Source organism: Gasterosteus aculeatus, chromosome 16 (assembly GCF_964276395.1).
Source record: "Gasterosteus aculeatus chromosome 16, fGasAcu3.hap1.1, whole genome shotgun sequence".
NCBI classification, from domain to species: Eukaryota; Metazoa; Chordata; class Actinopteri; order Perciformes; family Gasterosteidae; genus Gasterosteus; species Gasterosteus aculeatus.
In genome coordinates this window covers 15,379,348-15,391,864 of record NC_135704.1, presented here as the reverse complement: position 1 = coordinate 15,391,864, position 12,517 = coordinate 15,379,348, and positions in this window count along the sequence as shown.

The following is a 12,517-nucleotide window of genomic DNA, read 5'->3' as shown; positions in this document are numbered from 1 at the left end:
AAAGCTTTTACTTACTTGCTCTTATACACTCGTGCATCCTGTATATAAAATCCTACATAACAAATGCATGAATTCATATTTTTGTTTGTCAATATTGTCTTTTTTACCTTTTTAATTCTTTGAATAGAAAATGAATGAGGACATTGCTGCCCGTAATGGAGAATATCTCACACATCAGACATCAAGGTTAATTACTCTTTTTAAAGACTCCTGTTCCAAAGTACGAAAGAGTTCTTCATCATCACTTACCAACCAGCGCACGGAGGAATCAATGACAGTTGATGGAATTAGGTAGATGTGGATCAGTGTATTGTGGGAATTAAGGACATGAACTTTGGTTTGATCCTGTTTCCTTTGCTGAGAGAACCGCGAAGGCCTTGATTTGATTTCCATATTGAGGAAACGTTGAAATAATTATTTAAAATTTGAAACAGGGCTTGATCTAAAGAGCTCTCTCAAGCCAATGTGGACAAAATATACGCGCCCAGTTGCTTTTGCTTATTAGGCAACGGCATAGAACACGCTTGTTACTACTAATAAAGAGCATATACACACCATGAAAGTAAAGTAAAGGAGGTATTATTCATTTATTCTTTAAACAATATTGTATACCGGTATATATTTACATACTGTGTGCATAGTTAGTGTTTGAAGAAGATGGGTTTTCCTTCTTACAGGATAGCTACAAATGGCACCATGGCAAAGTGGTGCCAGTTTCTTTCTTTCAAACTCAGCCATCAATTCAAGGTCATAATTCAAATCGCTCTCCAACGCGCCGGATCATCTCCGTCCAAAACGTTAGCGGAGGGCCTTCTCCCTCGCGGCCAAAGGCCAATATTTTAGAGTCCATCGGAAAGGCGGGATCAGTTCCGCCCGAAAAGAGGAATCATCCAGCATTCAAACTGTGGTCACACCCTTGTGTAAGTGTTGCTTGAGTAAGTGTAGGAATTACTGTGAAATTGTTGGGGAGAGATATTATTACACAGCTTTAAAAAGAAAAAGGGGCGGGGGGGTGGGAGTCACAGTTTTCGCCGCCTTGTGAGGGATGTTTTTGTCGCAGCCTGACAGTAATGGATTCCTTCACGCCTCTTTTAGGCCATCGGTCTCCTGTACCTAAATAGAAGCACATGGCCTTCATCTGCAAATCGGACATGTGATGTCGAGGGATTGTTTAGTGTGCTTCTGCTGCACAACGTTCCTACTGGAATCCGTAATGCTTTTCAATCAATATATTGGAACAACAACGTAGTGTATGTGCAGGTACACAGAGTTCAATATTATTTCTTGCTGGTCCTTCTGCGTTGCGTATACCCTTGTTTTATCTTACCCAGCGTCACCAAGTTATACGCTGAGCAAAATTCATGGGCAGTTGATAATCCCAATGTTTATTCTCCTGTGGGTATTCCCTTATATTTGCGATGCTGCTTTCATTACACAAATGCAAATTATAAATTGCCAGGCAACCCTACTTTAAAAACAAGAAAAGAAAATTAAAAAAGGCATGGAAGAGGAAAACATCAAAAAACCACAACAATTTGCCTGATGGCAGAGAAGTGTTTGAAATTGACAGACGTACATAATCATCTCCATCCTTCTGCTGAGACTTGCTTTCATGTTATGCCCCACCATTTTGTCATGTATTCCACAGAATAAGGAGATTTTGTCTTTGTCCCGTCCCTGATGAGATGAAAGAGATGCGAAAGCCATCACGGCGTATTGATTTTGCCTTTCAAAGCAGGAAATGAAGAGGAATAAACCAGGCGGCGAAAGATTTTTAAGAGACAGGTGATATTGTGGGAGTGCAGCTCGATAGCAGGATCATGGCCGATTATACCTGTGGTCTATTTGATCACATTCGCTTTTCTGCAGAACACAACATTCAGCGTGAACCTTATTGAGATGAAGCCAGAGTCGAAAGTGAATAAAGGTGCACACTTTTCAAAACTTCCTCAGTAGCGTGACCTGCACTACTGCGTCAAACTGAATCGCGCGGGGCCTTTGTTTCATTTTCGATTGAAGGAGAACGCGGTCGTAGCTCTTGGTAAAGTGTTCCCGGGGCCGTGCGGACAAAGTACACAAGTTCCCCTCCGTGCATCATCGCCCACCACCGGGAAGGCAGGTCAAAAGCGCCCCCCAATTAAAGCCGCTCCACGCTGACACCCAGTGCGGCTCTGTAGACATGCTTCTGTGAACAAGAGGTAATTAATCCTGCAGTAAAATCTACTGTAACATGGAACCGTGTTAGCATTCCTGCATCGCAGCTTCGGATTATTTGAATTGCACAGAGGAACCAGAGAAGAAACAGTGTCTGGTGAGTGGATCTTGGACTAACGGTGCTATATTTGTTTATCACAGGGTTATCGGAGTCAAAGGGGCGATGATAATGGGCTCCAAGGCCCATTGAAGATGCCGTAGGACACAGTTTCAACTGTTGGTGACCCTCAGGCTTCACAAGGTACTCACAGACACAGAGGAGCGAGCCTCTCCCTGCCGAGCGCGTAGAAAGCCTTCAGAAGCTCTGCCTGTTTTTCCGCGGCCCGGTTTAAACGCAGGGCTCTTTGCGACATGGCTGTGGGGCTCGAACGTTGCTGAAGACACGGCGGAGCCAACGCGGACCGTCGCGGGCCATCGTTTTAATTTCTTTTGTTGTCGTTTGAAATTGAAAAATGTCAGCGGGGAATCGCGTCTGAGGAGCAGAAGGTCCCCGGTGTGACTCCGCCCCGGCCATCTTGCAAGTGTAACTGACGCCGAGGTGCTGTTCTGAGAGCACGAGCGTGTGTTTATCGGTGAAATGGAGCGTGCATTCACACGCAGCCATCAGCTTTCTGTGGGACACCGTCCACTCGGCCACATCAGAAAATCAAATTGTTGCTCTGCTCCATCCGCTGTTTGATCCAAGTCATTTGGCGAAAGGTGAAGCGCCGCAAAATGAAAGGCTTCGGGGTCTCGAACAAGCGACCAAGCGAGCAGGCGTCTAATCCGAGTGGAGACGTGTGCGTGTTTTACAGGAACGCTTTGCCCCACAAAATGGCCGTTGTTGTTTCAGTGATTCGCTGCATGTTGTCTTGAATTCTTGATGAAAACGTTTCGGCGTTGCACGCTCCCCCGGCGGATGGAACTCGGGTAAATGCTTGATGAACTGAGGTCAATCGAGTCGCACAAGCTCGTGCAGGCGCACTACTCCCAGGCCAAGTTTAAAACAGCAGTGTCTTAGATGTAATAATTAACCAATGAATGCTGTGTTTTGGAAGCAGCGTGTGTAGGATTTGAGAAAGGAGACTTTGATGATACTGAACGAGTGATGGGAAAGTTGTTAAACTGATTATTTCATTTTACTGTCATCAAACCTGGATACCATTTTCTTTTATTCATAAAAGCTTTACTGGGATTCTCTGTTGGTGATGGAGAAAAACTAGGTGTTCTTCACGAGTTAACGGTAAAACGGAGTCAGGAAATGATTATGAAAATGGTACTTTAGTGGATTAGGAAGTCCTTTTAACATTGAAATATCAGCAGCAGTTGAGATAACATCGATTAAGGGTGTGATGAAGCTTCAAACCTATGCTACTGTTTCAAAAATGTTTGCTATTAGAAAACATAATGTTCTTAATATTTTGCATTGAGATTCACTGACATTTTGGAAAGATTCAGATGAAAACGAAGGACTTAAAATGTAACACTTATTTAAATAAGTGTATAGCTGTGATTTTAGAGTCCGCCGCCATTATTTGCTTTTCAATGCCTTTTTTTAAGAGACATTCTTGATGTGTTCCTCACAATCATCCTTCATTCCCTGGAGTGCCTAAATATAGTAGGCAGCCACATCAGTTGCACCACAGAGGGCCTGACTCAGCCGAACAAAGATGTCAAAAAAACCAATGTCTTCATTCAAAGGATGAGGGATTTGAATTAGAATAACTGTTGCTGCTTGTAAGCTGAGTATCGGAATAACTGGCACAGTTGGTGCCTCAGCAAGCATCCGGCAAACCTTGATTCATCTCTGCTGGCTGATAGGAGACAGTGGGACTTAGTCATGCGAGCGGTGAGTATTAAAACAGCAGGATTGTCAACACAAACACACACACGCACACATAGAAACGCATTGATGTGCAAGCCCGAACACGCTCAACAGCAAAGGAGCAAAGTCCTTCGTTTTCAGAGTCAACAAAACAACAAGCATTTTATGAGGAAATGTTTTCCGTAAAGCAAACATTTGTCAGATTTAAGCTCTTCCAAAAGAAGTACACAGGAACCTGACTGTTGTGAATCGCTGTGTGCTGACGAAAATAAGCTTTCCAATACACATTTTCTCAAGTGTGCAACCTTTCCATTGCTTTGAATTGGGACGACTACGTCTCCAAGGTTTTATTTGAATGCATTGTTGGCTGATAAGATTAAAATACCTTTTCAAACAACTGCATGCGTCACTCCAATGAGTTTAGCAAGGTTGGAGAGGAAGTGGATTCAAAAGTGAACTCTGCTTTTTACCGTGAGTCCGTAATTAAAAGTATGGTTAATTGTGGCGCCTCACTCGCGAGCAAAATATGGGATATTTGGAGCCCAGTAATTGATAGATTATACAAATATATCATTTTGAGGAGAAGCAATATGCGAGCAAAAACAAATATTTCCTTTGAGGAAACAAAAAAATCTATTCTTTGCTCAATAAATGAATGAGTGTTTTTGCTGCTGTATTATCAATATCAAAATGCAATAATAACCCTCTGACCCAGCGAGCCTGAGCTCCCGGTGCGCCGAGGAAGAGTTTGTGTGTAAAACTGAGTGAGAGGGGTTATTGTTTAACCTTATTATGGATCAAATCAAAACATGCAAAGTAATTTACTGAGCACAGAGTAGTTATTGTTTGCCCCAACCAATTATTTTCTTTTGCCTGCATCGGATTTCTCTTCAAAATGTAATTTATACGCTGCCAAAATATGTTTCACTGTGCTGCGAATCTTCACTTCGCTCGCTCAGGAATGAAGCACAAAGATAACACCCTGTCGGTAATGATGTCATTACCGGCCCTGCAGAAAGGCTGTCTATTTCCTGGAAGCCTGGAAGCTGCACAATATGAATATGGGGAGAGAATACCATGCCATGAGATGAAGAATGAGATGGGGATATTAAAGATGTATGTAGTGCATTCCCACATCACACCAGCCTTCATGACTATCAAGGTGAGACTCCCTTCTCTTTGAATAAAACATTCTCTTTCCAAAGTGTGTGCTTGGACCAGCATCAATGAATGCATTAGTCTTGGCCAAAAGGTTTTCAAATGTATACACCCGGCACTCCACTGTGGAATCCTGATCTCCAGGAGACGGGAGAAGTGCATTTTTAGCCTTTCGGTGGAACAATTAGTGCAAGAAACAGAGAAGGAGCAGGTTTGAGTGGATACACAGGCTCACCTTCTTATATAGCTCGATGTGTAAATGTCCATTATGTGAAGGAATCCTCAGTGTGCACCGAACCATTAGCTGTGGTCGCTTGCACCAGCTCAGAAGATTTTAAAATATAACTGTATATGCGTTGAATTAGTCTATATGAAACAAAATGTTTAGCTTTTTATAAAGACTGCAAGCAGTTTGCATGCATCTATAAAGCAGACTCATGGATGTTACTGTGAAAAATAGTAAATATGGTAATTTAACAAAATGTTAACTTTCTCATATAAGAAGAAAAAAGGTTTCCTGTTTCTAGAAATGGGAGGTTTTTACAGCAGAATTTAACCAGCGAGAACAGAAATACTGAAATGAACTATTCTATTTCCTCCAAAAATAACTGGCGGATCGTCACCACACATGTTAATAAAATTCCTCAAGGAAATGCGTTGGGAAAGCTCACTGCCGACAAGCGGATGCTGAGAACTGTTGAGTTAAGTCTTCAACGAGCTTAAGGAAGCTGATCTTTCATTTAAGTGTCCTCGTTTGATTGGCGTGAGCCGTTAGCCGGGGACTGAGCCCGATAAGCGCTGCCTCGTATTAGAAGGAACCGTGTTGAACGCATGTGTGTACGCGCGCATGTGTATGTGCAGGGCCGATGTATAAGCAGCGGCCTCTAAATGTTATGTTGTGAGTGTGCACAGAGTTCAAATAGCAATTGTGTTTGCTTTTCTGAAGTAAAAGCAACTGAGAAAAATAGTCTAATCAGACAATTCCAGCGTGTGTGCTGTGGGTCCCGCACCTGCAACTGATGGTTGCCATGGTGATGCAACTGTTAAGCGTCTCCCGGGTGCGACAGACAACAAAGACATCCAGTGTGTTACTCAAAGTGCGTGATTCCTGTTGCCTATATTTTGCATCATGCATGGTGGCTGAAAGCGTTGCACTAAAATCTTCTGTTCTTTTGGTGTCATCACTTGGAGAAATTAAGTGACATAAAAAGCCCCCTTTTTTTACGTATTGCAGTCTAAAACGTGGAGGCTTGGATGACAATAAGAATATAATATTAAACAAAACTGGCATCGTTGGGGATATTTCCCTGTTTAAGGAACTGGACTTGCCTGGCTATAGATTATGAAATATAATCCACAAAATTAGGCTCGATCCGGGCCCTCTTTTAGTTGTATGTATGACTGAAAAAAGGAACCCAATGTGCTACTTTTGGCTCAAAACGCTCCTGTCCAGATCCTGAGTATAAGATTAACTGGATGGACCTGAACTGGCTGACTACCCACTCCCCATCCCCGTCCCCCCCGTGTACCGAACTGTTTTGGGAGAGGATCCGCTTGTGTTTGACTGGTAGAAGAAGACGACGAGAGCGGCTTGTGACTGGTGACGTGGTGTTGCGCTTACCCTCCTTCTAAGTGTTCAACCGCACCCAGGGGCCGGCTTGTGTCCTTCAACGGTGACGTGGAAACCCACACACATGATTGAACACCTCCTAATACGTATGTTTTGGAATTTAGTGAAAATAATCCGTCTTGACATTGAATTTAACATTGAATTTTTTTTTAGGAAGGAATGAAAATACATCAAAAACATGCCTTTTTTTAACAACCATCTGCTGCTGGAAACACTTCTATGAAAACAATGCACATCAAACTTTGAAGTAGATAAATAACCTTCTATAAAAGTCGTGTTCGGTTTGGACTTTTACGTGTAATGTGGGACAGTTGACACTTTAAACTATGATGCGAGTGTGATTAATAAAAACCAATAATTGGACATTCTGTCCTCTGCATCCCCATGATAGCCGACAGCACTGGAGTTGACATTTTTACATTTAAAAAAAAAATTATTTTCATTAAACCTCACAAATACTGTGAGCAGCTTGATATCCGCCAGCACCCCGCCGCTAAAAGCTCTGGCTTACAAATTCAGCAAACTGTCAGAAGTCCTGTTCCTGTGTTCCCGGACTACCCCTCGGTCTCTACTTTAGGAACGCATTCTGGCGCTCCGGCTGAAGAGGCGCCGCGGCGTGCAGCCAAACATTTCATTGTTTGCCACACAAGCCAGTGACATCAAGCCCGCGAGCTGACCGCCATCAAGCCAGCCGGTAGTCTCTTTGTTTCGGGGTGGGCCTGCAGAAACATGATCACATTGTGAAAATAGATGTGATGACATTTTCTCTTTTCTGTGAGTGTTAAAGAAATAAGAGCGCTGCGTCCACAGAGTACGTCCACCAGTGGTGTATGGAAATCAAAGCTTAACCTAAGTCCACTGTAATCCCTCTGTCTTGATTGATAGGCGGCCTGTGAGACCCACTATGCTACAGCTCATTGTTCACTCGACAACGGATGAGAAATGTCTGCCCGGTCAAATAATTAACCGTAACAGTGTGTGTGTGTGTTTTATTCATATCCATGCAACACCACACATCACTGACGGTGCAGGCTCATTAAACATTTTGAGGCAGCCTTAGGTTGCTTTCATGGCTTTAATTATTGATATTTGTGACTTGCATTTTGGTCCGCAGCGCAACGGTCTCCTTCCCGTCATAATTAAAACCATTGTTACCAAACGTGTGAATACAACAGACTCAGAGTATTGAATTACTGTACACTGGTGTGCGCAGTATGCATGCATACAGCCCAAAGGCATGCTGGAATCCTGCAAATTCCCCCTGGAAGTGGAAATGAACGCAGACCACACATCCACGTTACGGAGCGTGACAGCAGACGCAGACGATGGCCTCCTGCTTATTTATGGTCTTCATTTGGATGGACACAAGCAGCCTGAGGTAAGGTGCTCACAAACATCGTTTACAAGGAACGACATGTTAACTGTGACCATGATAATGGGTTTGATCATTTTGGGAATACGTCTGCTGTATAATGGAAGCTTTTTTCAACGGTGCCATGAATAGTCAACATTGTCAAGGACTGGGATTGATTGCTGCTGAGGATGTCAATGCTTTATTCATTTTTTTTTTAAATATTAAAAGAGGCCCAATTATGCAATGACCGCCACGAATCAGATTAAAATTCTTTGTCAAACTGTTTGTTAATGAGCTCAAAGCTGGTGCGTTTTCTTTTGTACACTTCACTAGGGTCTGAACAGGGGTAAAAACAGAGGAAGTTTCAGAGAGTTAGTCAACCTATAAATGTTAAGCAGTGGGAGCTTCTTTGGTCTCTTATGGCACCCGCAGAAATCTCCCAGCAAGCCTCACTCGTAAAATCAATAACCTGAGCTGTCTGTCAGATTCCAAATGATAAATGACTTCGCAATGTGTGTGTGTGTGTGTGTGCAGTCTGCATGAGTGTGCCATGCAGGCTGTGAGGTATATGCGATGTGTCGCTCCAAGACGTTTAGATCTGTGCAGCGGAACCAACAATGGATGAGCTTCCTCCTCCTTTCCCGTGATTACCGGCCGGCCAAGAATAATCGCACAGCTTTGGAAGATGCTCATTTTCACCTTCCACACTGATGTGCGCTCATGTGTCTTCCACTGGTCTGAGTTGAAAGGTCTCACTTTGCATCATTTTGAACCTGACTTTCAAAAGAGCGCTTCATTAATCACACGCCTCGACGGCAGTGCCTATATCCACGAAGATCTGATAGAATGCTACGTATTCTTTTTTAGCTCAAAGCAAAATTGAAAAACGCTGACATAGATAATTAAATCTACGACAGTATAAAACCCTTGACCTGTCGGTAACAGGAGAACGTGCATTCATCAGCACACGGGGAGTCTATCCAGGAGCGACATCATAGACAGTGATGATGATCCTGCACTGGTGAAAGCAGCACTGCACCTGCAACCTGTTTCCAAGTCATTATGTTTATACACGCAAAAGGGGTTTTAGAGAGAATCTCAAACGCCTCCTACTTTCTTTTTGAAGAGAAAAGGAGAACGGTTGGAAGGTATGGAAGAAGAGATAGAAACGCTGAATGGATTTTCCAAAGGATTATGCAGCATGCTTCCAACAAAATGTCCCTCCGAACCTCTAAAACAAGTAAGACGGTCGACGTAGGGTTGCTATTGTTGAATCAATAAAATGCCTTTATTCTCTCTCCATATATTTCTTCTCTGGCTACTGCAGGAGGCTGTTACACGTTGGGATTCATGCAGTCTGAATGTAGACGTTGAGATAAAGCGGCACCGAAATAGATCTGTTGCAGTCCGCCCCTCAGGTAGATACCGCACACTATCTCTAATATCTCCCTTTTGATACAACACGCTTCTTCCGTGGAGACGGTTACAGCAACTCATCAACAAAGGAGGTGGTTTCTCGCACGTTTGGGGAAACGTGCGAGACGTTATCATCTTCTTTTCATCTGTTGGCGGGTGCCTGTTATCTCCTTCCACCATTTTTGGAAGCTCATTATCATTTGTAAACATCCCGCCTGTGTGCAGTGAAACAAAGAGTCGGCCGGTATTGATCTTTAAATATCAAAGCCATGTCATTTTGTTTTTGAGCTTGAGCGTTGAGCAAACCCACATTTTGCCTAAACCGATCGTTTGCTGGATGTTTCCAGCTGTGAGAAGCTTTTTTTCCTCCAAATCTCTCTCTCTTCACCTATACGCCAGCACCTGGACTCCTGGGGTGTCTTTTCTATCAAAGCATCTGTTTTTTTCCAGATTCACAATAAACAGTCGTATTAATCCAGTGTGAGCTAACGAAACCAGATACGGTGTCAGGTGACCACCTATAACGGTGCCAGAGCAATCGTGTTTACAAAAATGTTTGGATCGCCAATGAAATTACAAATGGGAGCCAAAGGCACGGCCTTCTGATCAGTAAACGTTCATCCTTTCCAAACCAAAGCACTTTTTTTTTTCTGCATACATTTCATTACTTCTGATCATCCTGCGTCCTTTGACTGACAGTGAGCAGAACCCTACTGATTGCAAGTTATTGATGGCAACTGCTGGTGTATTTGAATATAGTCTGTTAATTCATTTCAGTGAAAATACTTTTTGTATTTGTTTGCATTTCCTGTGAATCACTGAATCCACGTGGGACAAAACCTGGACATACAATAGGCAAATATTTATACATTTCTAAAAAAGAAAATGCTATTTTCAAAACACTAATACTATAAAATGTGATCCACCTTGTGTATTTTTGGCCAGTTCTAATCTCATCATAATATCCATACTGTACTTAATGGGTAATTAGATTTTTCTTTCAGCCCACGGTCTGCAATTTTCTAAAGGTTGCAGGCGGAGCAGATGCATTTGTGTGCAAGTTTGTGGCCAAGCTGGCATCATCCTAAAGGTTGGAAGTAACTCCTGGAAAGAAGAAAACTTCTCTTCCGTTACTGCAAGGAGCAGTTTGCATCCGAATCATCAAAGTAGAAGAATGTAAGGAATGCACACAGACTGTTATAAAAGCTCAGTGGTAGTTGCCCCCCCCCCCCCCTGTTTGGGCCCCACGTAACAGAAGGCTTTTACTGCTTCTGCGCATGTTAGTTGGGTTTTACTGAGTGGCAGTGATGTACAAAGGATGGATACTTAATGTAAGATATTAAATACAATTGGTGGCTGTTTAAAGAGCGTATTGATTCATGCCTCATGCTAACCGCCCGGGGACAAATCCTAATGGCGGCACTGACACGTGGGCTCACTCGACTGCGCTCGGGCTGCGTCCGCGTACAGTCCGTCAGTCAGGGTGGGGGGGGGGGGTAAAGTGCCACTTTGTGAGCTGACTTTCTTTCAGCGGAACGCTGACACGAGCAAAAAGTCACCCGGGTGTCGTTTGAGGGAGGGTTGGGAACCGTGAGGACGGTGCGATTAGTCAAGAATAAGAGCCTCAAGTCTAATTTAAGCCATCAGGCAATTAGGAGCCAGTACGATAGTGCTTTACCAGGCATTTCTGTCTTGTCCATTACCCAGGCTTAATCAAAGACGTCCCTCCGCAGATGTTATGAGCTGTAAATGCCATGACAGTATTTGGGTCAGCCACAAGGAGACGGCTGTTGAAAAAGAGCATTTCGCAAATGAATAGTAGAGAGAACATTTATTCTTTTTAATCCTACAAATACTATAATTTAGAAGCTTATCTAAATGTGAGTTCATGTTTATTTTTTTTATTGCAAAACAGTTATTGATGAGGTTGGACCGAAATGCAGCGCAGATTGCCGTTGTGCGTGTGTCAATTCAACTCGCCGCATTATAAAGAAATGTTCTTCACATTTCTTTCCCCCTGTAAGTGCCTTCTAAACTTTTAACTGATAGTCTGTTTATTGATAGCCAACACGGATCCCTGGTTGATTGAATGCAGGGGTGTGAAGGATGAAGAGCAACAGCGGGGAGGCGCAGACACAGTATCCACATTGATCTCCAACTGCAAGTGTGCCAGACACACACACACACACACACACACACACACACACACACACACACACACACACACACACATACACACGCACTAATGGAGTGTGAAAGTGGGGAAGATGAAAAGTAACAGATGAGGAAAAATGATCTTGACCAAGTACACAGACGCCGTGAGAGCCGGGATCCATGGTGATTATTCAATAGTGTCAATATTTATTACTGTATCTCCATTAGCAACGACTGTGCAGCTCATTAATATGTGTACTGCGGCCCGGAGTGACCTTCACCGTCACTATTGGTGCTGCTCCGTTTGCAAAGCTTTGAACTGGACATGTGAACAAAACTACGAGAAGAACTTTATTTGCAAATCCAATTAGCAAATAAAGTTGAAAAGGGATGAGGGCCTGAGATGAATTTGCAGCACTGCAACTGAAGAAAAGATGTCTGGGATTTATTGAATTTATGATTCTTTTTCAGTTAATCAATGTAGTTACAGGCGTAACAATAAACCATGGACTTAGTCAAGCTGTAGTTAATAAAGCAGTTCATTTCTGAAATTTTAGATAATATATATTTTTCTTCCTTAATTTTTTGCAAATTCTTTTTTTTGGGGAATCCTTTTATTTCTGGATTATTACTGACCAATGACTAGGTGACAGGATAAAACAATTAAAGCTGCAATTAGCTGTCAAATATCCACATCTTTGGGCACTTTGGAGTAAAAAGCTTTTCATAATCGTTTAGTGTGATGAGCGGCGACACGGGAACCTCCCCGAAAAGCATTCATCTAACC